The sequence below is a fragment of the Phyllostomus discolor genome, chromosome 1 (assembly GCF_004126475.2).
Source record: "Phyllostomus discolor isolate MPI-MPIP mPhyDis1 chromosome 1, mPhyDis1.pri.v3, whole genome shotgun sequence".
NCBI lineage: Eukaryota > Metazoa > Chordata > Mammalia > Chiroptera > Phyllostomidae > Phyllostomus > Phyllostomus discolor.
This window is the reverse complement of record NC_040903.2, coordinates 162,738,178-162,757,740: the sequence shown is the minus strand read 5'-3', so window position 1 is coordinate 162,757,740 and position 19,563 is coordinate 162,738,178.

Here is a 19,563-nt window from a genome sequence, read left to right as displayed (position 1 = left end):
AGCAAACTCAAATCAGGCCTGCCTGCTCTCTGCCCCAATATCTTTGTTGTTGTTGTTTAATATGGTTCCAGATGTCAGGAGCAAAACCACTCCAGGAAAACTCTAGATCAGCCAACCAGCTGCCAAGACATTGCATTAGCGGGAGCTGTCCAGTAGTGGACCAGGTAGGATACGGACAAGAGTCATGAATCAGATGGGCGTGGAGGAGGTGCCAAGGCCCTCCCAACTCAGAACCCTGTGGCCAGTGGGTTTCGCTTAGTCTGACCCTGCTACAGGGGCTACAACCCGGCCCAGGCCCACCTCCTGCTCTTTCCTCAGAGGGAGGTCTTGCTTGTTCAAGGCAAGACTCTTCTCCAACCCTGTTCCTCAAAATGGCACCTAGGGATCCCTGGGAGTTCTGGGGTGGGTGAGCTGGAGGGGGAAGAGTCCGTGAGTTCTAAAAGGAGTTTTGATTCTTCTTTCATTCTAAGTTTAAAAAAAAACACAGTCATTATCAGTACCTTCTGAATCATGAGGAGATGATGACAGTACAGCAGATAATGCCTTCTGGCTTCAGGGTCTGAGTTTCTCTTTGTGTTTACAGTGTCATTCATGCTAATGGATCAACTCAAATGAGAAAAGAATTTACTTCATGTGTTTCTCTAGCTAGGCCTGGGTATGCCCTAGGGGTCTGCGGGCATACCTGAGCATCTGCAAGTTCTCAATATTGAGAAATGTCGCTACAACACATGAAAGTATAGGCTTGTAGAGAATGAATGCCACCCTGCCCTTCATGGTGACTCGCTGGTGGGGCTTCAGAAGCTGCAGGGTAAACATGTGGCTGGGACACAGAAGCCGGCTGTAGAGAGAGGCGGGCCCCCGCATGTTCTGCCTACCCTTTGAAAACTCATCAGGTCAGACAGAGCTACCATACATAAGCCAAAGAATTGATGAGCCTGTCCTGGCACTCCTAATAATAAATCTCAAAGGTACACGGAGGCCATCACTGGACGTACTCGGCACTGTTGCTACTGAGGAAGGGAATAGTGGAGAGGGCTTGCAAAGCTTCCTTGTGAAGAAGAGACATCGCCTGGACTGGGCCACACTGCCCCAGTTCCAGCTTCACCTGCTGGCATGCAGATTCCCAGGCGTCCAGAGTGTGAGTGGTTCCAGGATCCGAAGAGTAAGGCATGTGGCACTCAGAGCTCCTCCCAGTCCCAGAAGGAAGGGTTATCCAGAGCAAGCAGTCTCTCACACCCCACCCTCATTGGCACCTCAGGGCCACACTAATCTGTCCTTTCCCTTTCTCGTCTTTTCTTTGCTGAGCTGGGGCAGGTCTCTACAGAGGAGGTGTCCTGGCTGCCCACCCAGGCAGCACGAGCTGGGGCAACCAGACCCCCCAGGCAGTGGTAGAGCTCCTCCTTGCTGACTGCTAAGGTCTTTCTGGATGGGTTCCTGGGACAAGGGAGTCTGGAGATTGGCTTTGCCTCAAGGAAGGGCTGGGTGGGTGCCAGAGCTTGGCACGGGGAATGCTGAGTGCCTGGGCTAGCAGGGAGGCAGCAATTAGGTTACATTAGGAGGGAGAGGATGCTCTTCCAGCCTCTGGCACTTGTGAAGGCAGAGCCTGGGGGCCGGGCCCTGAGGAGCGGAGGGAGAGATTGGGCTCCTGCTACCCTCAGAGCAATGCTTTCCCTGCCAAGAGGGTCCCATTTCTTCAGTGATGGGAACGGGCTGCCCTGCACTGTTGCAGAAACAGCTGCAACTTGATTTTAGAAATAGATGGTTGGGTTTGAGGAGACAGGGGAGATGAATAACTGGGGGTTTGTTTTCTTTTTAGCTTTCACAGGCAACGAAAAGTGGAAAAAGCCAAGAGCTAGGGGACTTAGTCTTCTCTTGCCCAGTTCCTGGTGATTTCCTTACACTTCACCTCTTGGGCCCGTTTCCTCAAGAGTAAAACAGAGTTGCAGAAGGTCTCCAAGAACCCTCCTGGCCCCATGGTTCCATGTCCTGAGCACCACAGGAGAGAAGGCCTGGCCAGTTCTTCATTGCGGGTTTCTCAGAAGGGAAGCTGTTCATTATTTAAATGAAGCAATTGCTTTCAAGTAGACTGAGGAACGACTCCTCGATGGTCCCCTTCAGTACTTGTGACCATATGTCCAAGTTCATGAGTTCAGAAGGGAAGAGCGTTAAGCCCCAAAACGCAGGGTCAAGTCAATCCGTAAAGACCAGTGAGCAGCACAATGTGGCCCAGGGCGTCAGTCGATCCCCAGCCTAGCAGGTGCCTGCTGGGATTCAGTGTCAGGACTGACCCTCTACTGAAACACATTTCAAAGCAAAAGGTCAAACTTCAGTAATACATCTCTGTAAAGATAGGGTAATAGGCAAAGTCATGAAGAAGTCATTACTGATTTGAGTCAAATACCATAGGAAATTATCAGAATTAGGTTTAAGAATATTAAGGCCATTTCCCCAACAAATGGGACATTTTAAGGAGCTCTCAAATCTTTTCCCCCCACTGTTTGAAATGTTTTTAATACATGTCTTTACATAGTGTATTCCATGCACCCCAGTGTGGTGAACACATTCTCTCACTGAAGGAACACTATCTGTACTCCTATGTGCAACTAGCATTCTTTAAAACGCCTCTAATGCACGTCTTTACCAGTGTATGCCATGCAACCTGGGGCTGTGAACTCACCTCTTTTAATGAACAGCTTTCTTGAGACATACTTCACATAGCATACAATCCACCCATTTAAAGTGTACAAGTCAATGGATTTTGGTATATTCACAGATATGTGCAAGTATAACCACAATTTTAACACACTTTCATCTGCTCATGAAACCTGGTACCCCTTAGCTCTCACCTCCCTCTGCCCGTGCAGACCTTACCAGCAACACAAAAGCTGCTCTTTTCCCCACTCCCACATGTCGCACAGAGCAACTTCTCAATACTGGACCTGCACTATGGGTGTCCATTGAGAACGAACAAATCCCAGTGATGTGTAACTCAGACTCATTGTGTAGAACCAGGTTGAGCCCCAATCATCCCATGCTTCATCCCTGAGAAGCCTTATTTTTTCAAATTTTACATTATTTTTAAAAATTGTCTCATTACCCTCTTAACAGGCAGTCTCTGCAAGGAGGCGGATTCATCTAAGTGTAAGGACAACATGACATTGAAGTCTCCAACTACTGCAGAATTATCTACTTCTCTCTTCAGTTCTATCAGTTTTTGCTTCATAGATTTTGATGGTCCCTCATTAAGTGCATAAACATTTACAATTGTCATGTCTTCTTGCTGTATTGAACCTATTATTAATATGTAACATCCTTTGTCTCTTGTAACCTTTTTGGATTTAAGTCTATTTTGTCTGTTATTGGTATAGCCATTCCTCCTACTCTCTTTTTGGTTGCTACTTGCATGGAATATTTTTTCCACTCTTTCACCTCCCATCTCTTTGTGTCTTTAGATCTAAAGTGAGTCTCTTGCCAACAGCCTATGATTGGGTCATAAGTTTTTTTTCCCATTCTGTCAATCTCTGTCTTTTGATTAGAGAGTTTAATCCATTTACATTTAAAGTAATTACTGACAAAAAGGGGACTTCTGTCATTTTGCTACTTGTTCTCTACATGCCTTATAGCTTTTTGTCCCTCATTTACTATACTTCTTATTTTGTGTATAGTTGATATTTTGTAGTGAAATGCTAAAATTCTTCTCATTTCCTTCTGTGTATGTTCTATAGCAATTCTGTTTATGGTTACCATGGAGATTACCTTAACGTCCTAGAGCTGTAACATTCTAGTCTGAACTTATGCGAGCTCAACCTCAGTGATATATGAAAACTCTGCTCCTCCCCGGCTCTGTCCCCGTTCCTTTCAGTTGCTGTCACACAATTCGATCTTTTCACATGTGCCCAAAACCACAAATAACCCTTTTAAATGTATCAGTCTCTTGAATCATGTAGAAAACAAACAGTTATTACAATAATACTAGCTTTTATAATTGCCTGTGTATTTACCTTCATTGTGATCTCTATTTCATCACCCTTCCATGTCACGTTGCAGGATTCCCTTGAGCATTTTTTTTGGAGGGGGGTGATGGGAGCAGGGGGGCAGGCCAGGTCTAGTGAAACCAAACTCCCTGAACTTTTGTTTTTCTGAGAATGTCTTAATTGCTCCCTCATTTTTGAAGGACAGTTTTACCAGACATAGTATTCTTGGTTGACAATTTTTTGTTGAAAGCCAGACATTTGGATCTAAAAATGTCTCTGGTGACTCTGGATATCAGCTTCTCCCCCTTCCCAGATTGCTAGTTCAATTTCTGTTGTCCTTATTTTATTGTGGTAGGCTGTCCCTGTGATAAGGATCTGCCTGAGGTATAAATGTAAGGGCTTTTCAGGGCTTTCCTGGGCCCGTGCCTTTCCCTGGGCATGCACTAGTCACTTTCTAATTATCCCCACAGATGCAGTTGCTTGTGAACATCCTAGTCTTTAATATCTGGCTCCTAAAAGGGAAAAATGAAAACCATGAAGGGGAGAAGATGCTGGCTCTTTAAGTCCCCTGGAAGTCACATCAGCTGGAGGGTGAAGCTCTTATAACTGTGGGAGGTGCAGCAACAGTGACCACCTGCCTGTTTGCATCGCTCATCAGAGACAACAATCACTGATCAGAACCCATACTTGAGGACACGGTCCTTTCCGCCCACCCCGATTCCTGCAGACTGTATGCAAGCTGCTCCAGGAACACGTGCACAGCTGCCTGCCACATGGATGGGAACAGCGAGTAAGCAGCTGCTATTGTGCTATGCTAGGACCTGAAATGGACCAAAATCAACCATCGGATCCTTCCCCTGAAAGTTGTAAGCCTTATTGTATAGACCCCAGGGTTCCAAAATAGTTACATCAGGCAAATTCTGCCAGTGCAATTGTTGTCCAGGTGTGGAGACAAATCTCCTATTATCTCTTACTCCACCACATTCCCAGAATGTGGCTCTGTACATTCACTCCTGAGTCTCCTGTCCTGCTATGCCCTATCACCTGTACATATGTATGACACCCATTTTCCTGCTGTGGGTGTTCAGACCATTGAAGAGGCGTGAGTTCAGCTCAGCAATGGTCACAGGCCAAATGCGAGGACTCCTCAGTCCGGGGGAACCAAAGACTCACCTCTTTAAATCTCTCAACCACCCTTTGCTATCATGTATACCCTCACATATTCTCCAAATTTTCCACCAATGTGATCAAAATCCCAAGAAAAAGAGAGGGATCTTGATTCTGTGTTTGTGTATGTGTATACGTATGTGTGGGTATACAAGCACCTTCTTTTTAACTCCAAAAACCACAAAAAATACATATATATTTTTTAAAGTAAAAGCCTATTGACAAATCTCCCAAACTCTGAATTAACTACAGACAACAGGATTGCTTGAAAGATTCTTGATAAAACTTAACATTGCTAAGAACTTGAACAAGGAAAGCCAGTCCACGGGCCATGCGTAGGGCCTCTGGGCCTGGAGCAGGCCCGTCACTGGTGGAGAGAAGTGACATTTCCCCTGGCTCCTCTCCTCTCTCCCCCTCCGAATGATGCTGGTCTCATTGTGGACTAATTAACACACAGGGTAGATGCGAGGGGAGACTGTCGGCCCCTTCACCCAGAGGGAAACTTGACTGGGCTGCTGAACCAGGCCTTTGTAAGGAACGGGTCCCCCTTGGCCCTCCTCCCCCACCCTGTAAATGCCCGGGGAGGAAAGGCTCACAGGGGAGTGGGTGGCCCTCGGAGTGGTGGCTGGCCAATTCCTCACTCGCCTTGCGAGTTCCCAGAGGAAAGGCAAACAAATCAGACTACACTTGGCTGCTGGCCAGTGAATCTTTGAACTTCTTCAGTAAGTCTTTAAAACTTTGGTTCTGACCCAAATCTTTTGCTCCAGCATAAAAACTGCTGGGCCTCAAGCCTCTCTGTTTAGGGAAACAGTGTGTCTGTGGCATGTGAATAAGGGTGTTTGTCTAAGAAATGGTTCCTTGAGTTCCGCCTGGTTCTATAATGAGCTCACTGTGCGCTTTCAGCCTTCTAACCTTCCCGGACACCTAGTATGTTTACCTGCACCCTGTACCTCAGTTGTTTGGTATATTTACTTGTGAATGTTCCTAACTCTGTCTTTTTTCTTTGTAAGTCCCCAACTGTGCTTCGTAAAAGGGCCCAGAGGTTGCTGAGTTTCCACTGAAACCAGGACGAGAGAGAACAAACTCTAGTGGGAGGCATTTCAAAGACACTGGTCACTGGTATTCACTAAGCAAAGTAGCCCTGGAGCTACTAAGAAATCGGTGAGATACAAGGTATGTTTTTTTTTTCTTAGACTAAATGGTACATTAGTGTTTTTTTTTTCCCATTCCCTCTTTGTTGCTGCTTACTTCCAAAGCAGATTATATGGCAGACACCCGCTCTCCAAAGCTGCATCTCCTGCCCTGATGAACAGAAGTCTCAGGAGGAGGGAGAATCAAGTGTTCCAGACCTGGGCGTTCCTCTTAGTCCCAGATCAACACCCTGACCACCTCCATTCCCACTACTCACCTGAAAATAACATCACTGAGTCCACTGTAAGCCTTTGAAAGAAAGTCAGTTGCCAGTGAGCCACTAACCAGTGGCTTTTAAAATCTACCCTGTCACCAATTCACCTGTACAGCACAAACCCTCTCACCAATTCACTTGTACAACATGGATAGTCAAACCCTATCACTAATTTACCTGTGCAACACGGACATTCAAACCCTATCACCAATTTACCTATACAACATGGGCATTCAAAGAGCAGCCAAATCCTCCCCAGAGGGGCTCGCTCCTTAGGAACTAGACTTGAACTTCCCCAACTTGAAATCCGCTCCCTCCAAACCTACAACAGACCTGGGAATGAAAGGCATCGAGAAAGTTCCCCAGAGTCCCAAATAACTGGAAAAGTATCTGGGAGCAAAAGAGGATTCCAAACTCAAGGAAAGAAGAGAATCACAGATCACACCCTAGGCATATTTTTAAAGACCACTCTAGTGATCGATAATTGTTAGCCCATTTCCACAATTGCTGTTGTAATTAACACCTTCACAGGGTCAGACCTGCACTGCTCGCTTTCATCTGAATGACTTTTAGTGACAATAGAGGGAAACCAACTCCATTTCAGGATTTTCTTTTACAGCACACCCATGTCATAGGGCACTGAGTGTTGTAAAATAACATTTTATGTTACTCTAAAAGTGTCAAATTTGCATGTACAAAATGTGCTGGGTCTAGTATTTTAGGAGACCACCACATCTTTTATAAAGATGGGCACCATTAACCAGAGGAAAAGAGATTCCAAAGACGCCTGCTCCCTGCACCCCGTTTAGGCGTCCTTTTCCTCTTCGACTGGTGGCAATGCACACATCACCCTGCCATCCCCAGAAAGGGTTTACTTTAAGCACTCATAAAACAATTCCATACTCTATCATAACATTTGTGGTTTAAATGTGATACTTGACCTCACTGTGTTCAGTTTCCATTTCTTTCTTACCATTATATTCCTGTATTTACATGGAGATTTCTGAAATTGGCCAGAACTCTGATAGAGCAAACAAGTTATTCGAGCAGATGAAGCAACCTATTCAGGGATATTTATGATGTTGTAACTGTCTAAAACGCTGTGACGTCAACGCCTCATAGGAAGATAATATTGCTAGTGCTGGTATTTATGGCAAGTCATAAATGAACGTGTGGGATGCCTATTTTGGGTAATGGCTGCGTTTGGGGCTCTGAAAGAATCCGTCCCTGTAGGTCACCTTGACATGATTCTCTCCCCCTCAGACAGAGGATTTCTGGATGGCAGTGGAAGAGCAGGCTGATCTGGAGGGAGGCAGCCAAGGCTGCATGTAAAGGGGTGACTGTCACCTGCCCAGGTAAAGGGTGGCGGGTTTGTGCTGTTCCCAGGTTGCACCCTGCCCTGTCTCAGCTGCAGTGAGACGGCTGGGGATTCACAAAGCTGTGCGTTGGCTCCCGCTTCTATCCTCGTTCTCATTACCCCACAAGAACTAGAACCTCACTGCTCTGGAGCTCGAACACAGCACAGAAATACCGAAAACCCAGGCAGGGGCGACTTGGTTCCCTAAGTAGATCGCTACAATGGAATGACGGTGAAGTGGGCAACATTAAGCACTCAAGGATTATGACCAAAAAAAAAAAAAACCAGGGGAGAGGTCTGAATCCACCAAGGTTCAATCAGGAAAACAGAGAGCACTCCAGGCATCTCAAACTGAGAGCGCTCAGTACAGGGAATTGATCACCCAGTTGATGAAAGAGCTGAGAAGCCTAACAGGGTACAGTAGTGCACCCCAGAGATTGGCAATAGCCATGAACCCAAATTCCACCAACCCTCAGGGTTAGGGGGACCAAGAAAGAAGGCAATGTCACAGTACTTGCTCTCGGGAGCAAGGGCATTCAGTGTGAATAAAATTTGAAGTAGATTTTGGGCATGTTCTGACCTCCATTTCCATGTAACCCTCTTTTTCAGAACTACCAGCCTGGCAGGGGCAAAGCTTTTACAGACTATTTAAAAGGATTAAAGAGAGCCACTGTACCCCATGGTACTCAGTCTAGATCCAATTAGGCATCAGAGGAATGTGGGGTCCTTTCAAGTATTTTAATAAATATAAAAAAAAGGTAACAAATAAAAAAGTAGATTTAAAGTTGTGAGTATGCAATATAATTTATTCTTGTATTATTTAATTATTGTATTGTATGCCATGTGAACAACTGTAAACCTACTTTTGCCGTACCTTGTATAAATTGTTAATATTAACACAATATTATTTATATAAGCATAAATCCTATATATAAAGGATTTTACCAACCCTTACCCTTGCCCTCCCCTACCCCAGCTGGCTCCCACAGTCCATCAGAAGTAGGGAGACCATATTTCACAGTTTGCCAGGGACAACTGTCACACACTTGTTGTCCTGGCATCCCATCTTTTTAGCATATGTCCTAGAATTTTCATCTTTTTTAAAAGCTAAAAGTTTAAAATATTTAGAGGGAACAATTTGCCTGACCTTGGATTAAGCAACATTTTCATAGATATGACAATGAATGCACAAGCAATCAAACAAAAATAAATAAACTAGACTTCATCAAAAATAAAAACTTTAGCCCTGGCTGGTGCAGCTCAGTAGATTGAGCGCGGGCTGTGAACCAAAGCATCACAGGTTCGAGTCAGGGCACATGCCTGGTTGCAGGCCACGGCACCCAGCAACTGCACATTGATGTTTCTCTCTCTCTCTTTCTCCCTCCCTTCCCTCTCTAAAAAATAAATAAATAACATCTTTAAAAAAATATATAAAAACTTTTATGCTTTCAAAGGATAATATTAAGAAAGTGAAAAGCCAATCCACAGAATGGGGAAAACGCTTGCAAATCATATATCTGATAAGGGTCTAGTATACCCAATATATAAAGAACTTATAACTAAACAGTAAAACAAGTAACCAATTTAAAAATGGGTAAAGGATTAACAGACATTTCTCCATGGCGTTAGGCACATGAAAAGATACTCGACATCATTACAATTAGGGAAATGCAATCAAGGACCACAATGAGATACCAGTTCACCCCTAGGATGGGTCTAGTAAAATAACAGACGATAACAAGTGTTCCTGAGGATGTGGAGCAATTTGAACCCTCACACATAGCTCCACAGGTCACACACCCCTCAGTCCTGTAGTGGAGGGTCTGGGGAGAACCACGGAAGCCTGGTGTGACAACTGGTGCTTGCTTCCTCTCCTCTCTAGGCTTCTGGGAGCGGCAACCATGCCCACTTTGGCCCAGACAGTAAAGCCTCTCGTGTGGCCTCAGCCGGCCCTGCCCCTGGTAGAGACAGGCATCCTGAGCCCCAGTCCTGCAGCCCTGGGCTTGCTCCCAGCACTCTGCACAGGAGCTGGCGGTCTGATGATCCCCTATTATGCTCTGCTGGGAGAAGTGAGGGCACATTAATGGAGAAACTTCATACTCAGAGGGTCTCAAGTTGATGTAGCTGAAAAAATTCATTAATTTAAGGTATTTTACGTCTATAAGTAAAAGAGTTAATAATTTCAAGCACGTTTATTTCATTGAACAATTATACATGTACCTGTGTGTGTGTATTCTGATCACTTGTTTTTGGTGATGGTTGTTCTAATACAAAACACAAAAAATACCAGTGAATCATCCATCATCAATGACTAACTTGTTGAAAATAGTTTTCCTCTGCCTTCACAATTACCTGCTTCAATTAAATAAAATAATCATAGCATTATTTAATTTCCTGACCCAACTGCCCAATTAATCTAAAATAAAAACAAATTACTGTAACTTCTCAATTTTCTTTAGACTACCTGGACACTCAGCATTCAGAATGGCTTCAAATCTGTAAGTAACCAAGAAAAAAAAAGGCAAAATGTGTCTCTCTGGCAGAAAAAGAATCCTCCCGGAGACAGGCCTTGTCAGTCTGCTCACAGAAGTTATGGCACCTTTTAATTGGCACAGCTCCTGAAGGGCCAGCTGCTTCTCACCAAAGCCAAGAGGTGTGGAAGAAAATAAAGAAAAAATGAAATGAAACAGGCAGAGGATATTTAAGGACGATCATAAAATCCCAGTCTAAGTACTAACTCTACTGCTATACATCTGTGAGATCTCGGGCAAGGCACTTAAGGTCTCTGAGCCTCAATTTTCTCATCAATAAATAAGAAAATAATAGCCGTGTTCAGGGGCTTGGGGAAACAAGCCCATGGCAGTGTTTGGAACAGTTTCTGACCCAGTGGCACTCAGTGTTTCCTTGTTTTTGTGACGACAAATTACTTTTCCTTGGCGGCTGTATGGATTTAATGAGAGAGAAGGAATCACTGTAGATAGTAGATGTATTACACAGAGAGGTAAGGCTGGGAGGTACTTGCAGTCCACAAGCTGGGAGCCCTCTTACGTCAGGGAGGTTGGTATTTTAAACCACTATGTACTCCTTAAGACAGAGAGGACAAACAGGCTTCACTCTGAGTGGCTAACTCAGACTAACCAGTAATGGATGCCCGCAGGGCTTTGGTGGGAAGATTCTGAAGCTGAGTCTGGAATCCAAAGGTAGGGGGATGTGGCAGATTGCAGTGGGTGCCCTGACCTCAGGACAGGAAGCAACGGCACCTTCCTTTCCGGGTCTGCTATGCACAAAGGACTCACCTGCCATGACTTTGGTAGCCAACTCCACAAGGGAAACTCAGACAAGTAATAGTACTTCTTAAATCAAGAAATAATTTAGTAAAGAATGACTTCATTTAAAAAATATCTAACAAAAATGCCAATATTAAGCAGATCCATGGCATGACAAAGACAACTTGAAACCAGAAGAAGAGGCTGGGACGGGAGCCTCTGCTGCACAGCCCAGGAGCCGGTATTTTTGACCTTTGTTAAGTTTCATGTCCATCAGGAAGCTTTAAGAAATAAGAGCCCGTTCGTTCCCCTGCTCCTCCAGAAAAACCCCTACTATATATTATGCACAGACAAATCAGTAGTTCAGAGCTCACAGTATTCTCCCACAAAGAACATTCCCAGATACCACTCCCAACACTAGGGAGAGTTCAGCTCAGAGTGGCCTGCTACAGAATCCTCAGCCTGGGGCTGCTCTAGCGAAGGCCTCTGCTTGCGCCCTCCTGGCCTGTGGGCAGTGTCTGTTGACGCAAATCTTCAAAGGCTTCATTCTGATAGGAATGTTCCACAAATCCTTTTCTACTCCACTATACTTTTAAAAAATTTCTTATTGCTTATTCTATTACAGTTGTCCCAATATTTTCCCTTTTACCCCCCTCCACCCAGCCCACCCCTCTCGCCCTCAATCCCCTCTCCACTGTCCATGCCCATGAGTCATTCATCCATTTTCTTCAGCTAGTCCTTTCCCCTTCCTTCCATCCTTTCCCTCTCCCTCTTCCTCTCCTACAAGACTCTGTCTGTTCCATGTTTCCATGCCTCTGGTTCTATTCTTCTCCTGAGTTTATTTTGTTCATTAGATTCCAGTTATAAGTGAGGTCATATGGTATTTGTCTTTCACTGATTGGCTTATTTCAGTTGCCATACTATTCTACAGTCCCAGCCATGCTGTCCCAAAAGGTAGGACTTCCTTCTTTCTTTCTGCTGTGTGGTACTCCACTGTATAATGGACCACATTTTTATAATCCACTCATCTACTGGTGGGCACCTGGGCTGTTTCCAACACTTGGCTATGGTAAATAGTGCTGCTATGAACACAGAGTGTGTAACTTCTTTTGAATTGGTATTTCAGGATTCTTAGAGTATATTGCCAGCAGTGCAATCGCTGGGTCATATCCACTCTACTTCTTAATCAGCACCTCACTGCCAATCGTAATTGTACTCTCTAATTGTAGGTTTATATCTTTAATAACCTGGCCAAACCTAAAACATGCAGAGCAGAGTTGTGTATCGACACACGGTAACACCTATCTCTTCCTTCCAAATCCTATATGGAATTTGATCAAGTGCCTCAGGAATTCCTAGAATAGAGTAGGAATGTGTCCTTCATGAAATTAGAACCTGGCTAGGGTACCACCTCTTCTGGCCAAGAGTAACAAAGACTAGGTTACCCTCCTGCCTTAAGCAACTAAGAAACTTCAGAAATTATATGAAATCATCATCTTTTCAGACACTGAAAAATAATCAGCACAGGACTCTGATTTCCCTGAGGGAAGGGAAACAAGGCCAAGGCAGGTCCTGGGCTGTTCCAGCTTACTGCCTAGAAGCAGGTCCCAGGGCACAGGATCAGGAGGAAAATTTCTAAGAGTTCAGGGAGGCCAGGATGGCTAGAATTTGGGATGGAAACAGCACATGTTTCCACAGCCCACAGTGCTGCCATGATACAGAAGTGGCATTCTCAGAAGGGTGCTGCCTTAGAGGGGATAAATTAGCACCAGACTAAAGACTGCTCTGGACCCTGGCACATAATAAAGCTTAAAGGCCAGTCTTGAAAGGAGCAAACTGATTCCAAGTAACTTAACTGTGCACCAGAACAAATTCCAACACTACGTAAAAGACTACAATGAAATCTAACACCCAACAAGGTAAAAGTCACAGTGTCTGATATCTAGTAAAAATTACCAGGTATACAACAAGGCAGAAAATATTACCAATAACCAGGAGAAAATGCAATAAACAGAAACAGACGCAGGGCCTGTATATAATGGTTAGCATTCTGGATGCTGAAATAGACACAGAAATCACAAAGATGCTGAAATTATCCAACAAAGGCATTTCGACAGTTATTAAAAATACACTGCATATATTTAAGAAAGTAGAAGAAAACATAAGCATGACAAAGAGAGAAACTAAAGATATAAAAAAGATCCAAATGGAACCTCTAGAAATGAAAAATATTGTATCTGAACTGCAAAACATATTAATAGCAGCTTAGACAAAGATGTTAAAACAGAAGAGACAAAGACAAGATAAAATGTTCTTCTAAAATGGAAATTCTTCTTTTGAAGAAGACATAATTCTCTCTGAGTTGCCATTAAAGTTTGAGAATAATGGATTTAATGTTGGGATTAGCAGTAAGGAAGGGATATAATAATCACTGATTGTTTTCTCTAGATTTGATCTTTGCAGGACTGTAAGTTGAGAACTTGACTGAACATTAGGTCCAAGGCAGGACCATCTCACAGAAATATAATGCAGTTACATATGTGAGTTTAAGTTCCCTAGTAGCCACAGTAAAAAATAATAAGAAACAGGTAAAATTAATTTCAATATTACAGTTTAGTCTATACCAAAATATTAAAGTTTCACTATCATTAATATTTAAATTTTTAAGATTTTACATTTCTGTTCTAGATCTTTAAAATCCAATGTTTATTTTACACTTAGAACACATCTTATTCTGACTGGCCACAGTTCAGGTGCTCGATTACCACACGGAGCTAGTGGCTGACACACTGGACAGTGTGGACCTAGGCAGTTGTATTGGCCATGGTAATGCTAGCCGTTCCAACAAACCCCAACACCTCAGTGACTTAACACAACCCAAGACTTATTTTTAATTCAGGTTACAGTCCAAGGAGGTTGACAGGGAAAAGAACTCTGCTTCATCCACAAAGTCCACCTTCTTCTAGCCTGTCTCCTTTCTGGAGACTTTCACCAGATTTCCTTTGTCCAGCCGCCTGGGGAAACAGAGAGGGCACGCTGCTGAAGAGCCGCAACTACCAGGGTCCTACCAGGGAGCTACCAGGTCCTAATCTCCTCGCAGCAGATCACAGTTACACGAGAGCCAAGCCAAATCACAGACACATCTAAGACCTCTACTCGCTCGCATTCCATTACCAAAGAATGGAAGGGAAAGGCGAAGAGGAATGAAATGTGCTGAACAAAGAACTGTCACACCTTGGGGGTGGTTCAGGAGGAAAAGTCTTTGGAAAAGAGAAAAATGACAGCTAAGCACGATGTGTGTGTCCTTCTCCACAGGCTGTGATAGTCTTGCTGCCCCAACTTCTCCAAAGAACATGCAACATAGATTAATATATAATAATTACTATAGATTAATAATAAAATGAGCCAAAAACAATGGTCACTGTGGGAAATGACAAACTTCAACACTAGGGGCCTCTCTTCATGGCCTACAACTTTTTAGAAAACCCTTTATTAAAACTGTAAAATAAACCATAGATACAGAAAACCACACTATACAAATGAGTAACTTAACAAATTATTAAGGGGGACGCTGCTGTAGTACCACACAGGTAAAAAAGCCCCTTACAGCGCCCAATTCCAATCACAATCCCCTCCCTACCCCCAAAGCACTACTACCGGGGATTTGTTACAATCGCCTCCTTCTCTTTCTTTTAGTTTTGATACCCAACTGTGCTTCCCTAGACACTATAGTCTTGCCCATTTTTTTAGAAACTTGGTATGTCCATTTTAATCTGAAATCCCTCCTCATGCCTTTCTTTTCCTTATCTGTTGAAGAACCCAGGCCATTTGGCCCCTAGGATTTTCCAGTCTTGAATTTTGCTAATTGCAAACTTGTGGTGCAGTTAAACTTATTCCTGTCTTCTGTACTGAGTTACAAACTGGCAATTCAATCTAAAGACTTGAACAAACTCACATTATTCTACCACTGTGGATAAAACCATAGGTGATTTGCGGTCTTTCATCAAGAGACCAAAACATCTGCTTGCCTTTCTTTCTGGCATGAGCCGTCCCTGACTGGTATTCAATGCCCGGATCCAGGACACACCGAACACTGTGAAGTGCAGATGCTCCATCGTTTGTTGTCATGTGTTAGCAGGAATACGTTAAGAAATGCTTCTCTTCATCTACTACTGTCCAGGGATTTAATCTCTTTATTTGCTAGTTTTCAAGACAATAAATTTATTCCCTACACTCCTCCACTGAAGCTCAAAGTATGTCATTTTGGGGTTTTAAAAAAATATTTATGTATGTATTCCCTTTTACTGAATTTACTGGGGTGACATTGGTTAACAGAATTAAATAGGCTTCAGGTGCACACTTCTACAATACCTTACCTGTACACTGTATTGTGTTCACCACCCCAAGTCAAGTCTCCATCCACCCCAAGTCAAGTCTCCATTTTTGGCCAGTGGGAGTCCCTTCAAGTTAGCTACTGTGTCCTTCCTTATGACTTGAGTAGTCTTTGATGGATTCTTTGCTACCAGGAATAAAAGACATCCCAGGCTCATTTCGTATAATTTCTGCCCCAGACCTAGAATGAACCATTTCTCTGAGAAGCCTTTGTTTCTTTTAATGGGAAATGGTGCTATAGTAATTCAGGACCAAACTCTGGTTAGTAGGGGTGTGTTGTGTAACCTCAATACAAAATGAGAACTACATATAACTGTCTATTTTGTTGCAGAGAATCGTGGTCTCAAGGATACAGACTGTGATAAAACTGAAATATCCTATACTCACTCATTTGCTTTATCCCACATTAGCCTTAGATAATACTTAGGTAAAAAATTAGATAATTTTAAAAATATTTTTAAAATTATACATGTGCTTTTTCTATTTCCGCCTATTTTTCAATTGTACTGTATCTACATCAGTTTTTCTGAATATAAAATCCTTAGTTCACATCTCTCCTGGAGTATCTAAAATGTATTATTCTGTTGTCTTCTTGTGTAAAGCAAGTGTCAAAAAGTCTGATAATTATCTAAGTTTTCTTTGTAAGTCATTTGCTTTTTTTTCTTAGATGGCTAAGAATTTTTTTCTATTTTAAAAATGGTTCTGTACTCTGACTAGAATGTCTTGTCTTGATGTTTGTCAGTTGAGATCCTCAGGTCCTTCTAGTTTTAACTCATTTCTTAAAATTGCACTTTTAGGAATGTTTCCTGAAATTGCTTCCACAGTTGTTTTGGTTCTGTGCTTTGAATTTCTTTTAGAAGTTCCTACAGTCCATATGTTGGACCTGCTTTGCCTATCTTCAATATTTGACACTTTCTTTTTGAATATTTACAACAATTTCACTTCATCTGATTTTTTTGGCTCTAATTTATGTTGTTCTTCCTCCTTCCATCTGTCTTCTTCCCTCTACAGAATTTGTATGGGAGTTGATCATGGTATCTTTTCATTGTTTGTATTTCTATAAAATTAGTTTTCCTAAATATTTTGAAGGCATGATTCAGAAAAACTTTTCTAACTTTACAAAGTTTTTTTCTGTTTTTTTCCCCCATCAGTGTTAAAATATAATGGCAACTCGCTTCCTGATGTTGTCTGGCTCTGCTAAACTTTCCCACTTTTGCCTGGACCCTCCTCTCTTCCTTTATCTTTATTGCCCCCTCTTTTATTCTGTTCTCAAAAGGATGTTAAAACTGACAGAGAAACTGACAGGTCATGACCACACAGACCACCATGTGCATTACCTCACTTCACTGTCCTATAAGGTACTCTTATTATCCTCACTAGACAGACTGGAAACTGGGACACAGAGTACTGAAGTAATTTTCCCAAAGGTACAAATTACTAGTAAGTGGAGCCAGGAACCAGGTTTGACAATATGACATCAGAGCCTATGTATCCTGCTCAATTTGATACTCCTCCAAGCAGTATCATTCCACTCAGTATGTTGTCCTTTTCTGGAAGAGAAGCATAACTAGTTAGTTTAAAGAGTTTATATGGTACAGAATGCTTCAGACCTTACTGTGACTTGCACACATTCCCTATTAATTGTGCAAAATCCTGTCCCATTTCAGATGCGAACCCCAAACTGACCCACTGTGCTTTCCAGAGACCTGCAGGCTATTCTCAGTCTATTAGACAACCATCAGTTTCCCTCTGCTTCCTCCTTCGGAGAGCCAAAGAATATGCACATATTTTGGCTTTAGTGACTTCTTATCTACCTGCTTGTATTTTGAGGCTCACAGGGGTTACCTTGTCACTTAGTTTTGCAGCAAAAATTTCACGTGGGTTTTTGGTTTTGCTATCTAGTTTCTCTGCCCATTTATATGTGGAGATTCAGAGAAACTCAAACCCTAACTGCTACTGCTGCCATCTACACCCAGGACCTACAACTTTTTATGCACTCACATAAGATTCCTCCCCCAGACCTGCCCCATTTTTCCAAAAATGCCATTACTTAACCTCCCAATCAAGAGTGAATTACTTTTAATCAGTTTCAATTGCAGGAAAGGGTATAGAAAAAACACAATCACAAACAACCCCACTGAGGAACGGTAGGGTGACAAAACATCTTAAACAGCAGTTTCCAAACTTGGTTATGCATTGCAATTACCTGTGGAGTTTAAAAACTACTGAAGCCTGGGTCCCACCCCTCATAGACTCTGATTTAATGGTTTAAGTACGGGATTTTGAAAAGGTCCCCAGTCTAATGAACAGCATGGTGATTATAGTTAGTAATACCATATTATATACTTAAAATTTGCTAAGATCTGTGTGTTCTCATGGCACATACAAAAAGTAACTATGGAGTGATGGATGTGTTAATTAACTTGACTGTGGTAGTCATTTTACAATATGTACATTACAACCTAAATATAAACAATATTTATTTGTTAACTGATGCTTTTTTTCCATACCATGAAACAATTCTCTAGTTCTCTGAGCAGACATACTACACTAGGTGTCCTACGAATAAACTCAATTCTTACACCATCTACCTGGAGACAGCATTGCTCTTACAAGTTAAAGGCTCAGTCCCACTTCAGATGGCTCAGTGACTACTCCCACTTCAGATGCCAATTCCAAGTCCAGGCTGTCACCTGTGCTTCTGACCAGCTGGCTGTAAACTGGAAGGTCCCACAACCCTCTTTTCAGGTTCAATTAATTTGCTAGAGTGGCCCGCAGAATTCTGGGAAACATTTACTTACATTTACCAATCTGTTATAAAGGATATTATAAACATTACAGATGAACAGCCAGATGAAGAGGTACATGAGGTGAGAAACAGAAGGGTCCTGAGTGCAGGAACTTCTGTCCCCATGGAACTGGGATGGACCCCCCTCCTAGGATGTAGATGCCTCCATCAACATGGCAGCTCATCGAATCCCACTGTTCAGGATTTTTATAGAACTTAACTCTCCAGCCTCAAACCTTCCCCTTTCTTGCATCAGTAGCTGGGTCTGAAAGTTCCAACTCCCTAGTCACTTGGTCCTTCTGGTGACCAGCCTCATTCTGAGGCTATGTAGAGGCCTCACCTTGTCACCTCATTAGCATAAGCTCAGGTGTGCTCAAAAAGGCTCCTTATGAGTAACAAAAGATACTCTTATCACTTCTGTAGATGAAGACTGATCCAATGTACGGGCTCAAATCATTTCATCTTTCCCGTAGTTCACAATAATGCTTCTATTTTACCCCATAATCTTTACTCAGTTAACTAAGATGAAAAAAAAATCAATTGAAAAATTTTTTATTAACTGTTGTTCAAGTACAGTTGTCTCCATTTTTCCCTCACAACTCCCCCCCGCCCCACCCATGCCTACCTCCCCCACTCAAGCCCCCTTTGGCTTTGTCCACGTGTCCAGTATACATGTTCCCTTGACGACCTTCCCGCTTTCCCCCCATTATCCCCAACCCCTGTCCTCTGGTTACTGTCAGTTTGTTCTTTGTTTCAGTGTCTCTGGTTATATTTTGCTCGCTTGTTTTGTTGGTTAGGTTCCACTTACAAAAAATCAATTCTTATGCCCTGATATCTACCATCAACGGGGACCAGCTTGTTCCAAACAGTGGTTTTGCCCTCACCTTCATTAGAGTACATGCTAACTATTTAGACCAAATGCCTCTCCCTAAGAATATCTATACCTTGCCTCTGTTCCTACTTGTCACATAATACAAGGGGGTTGAGGAGATGTACAATTAAATAGATTTCTAATTGCTTTTTTCTCACTGAAATACAAATAATCTCTGGGCTCCAGTCTCTATCCATGTGGCCCATATCCTGCTGGACCCTATTAGGGAGAAACTTCCTGAGGTCAGCCATTTAGTTACATTGGCAATTTAACGTTTTGGGAAGGAAAAGTACTGATCCACTTAGAAAAATAGTTTAAAATAACTAAAGTAAATTGGTTCCTT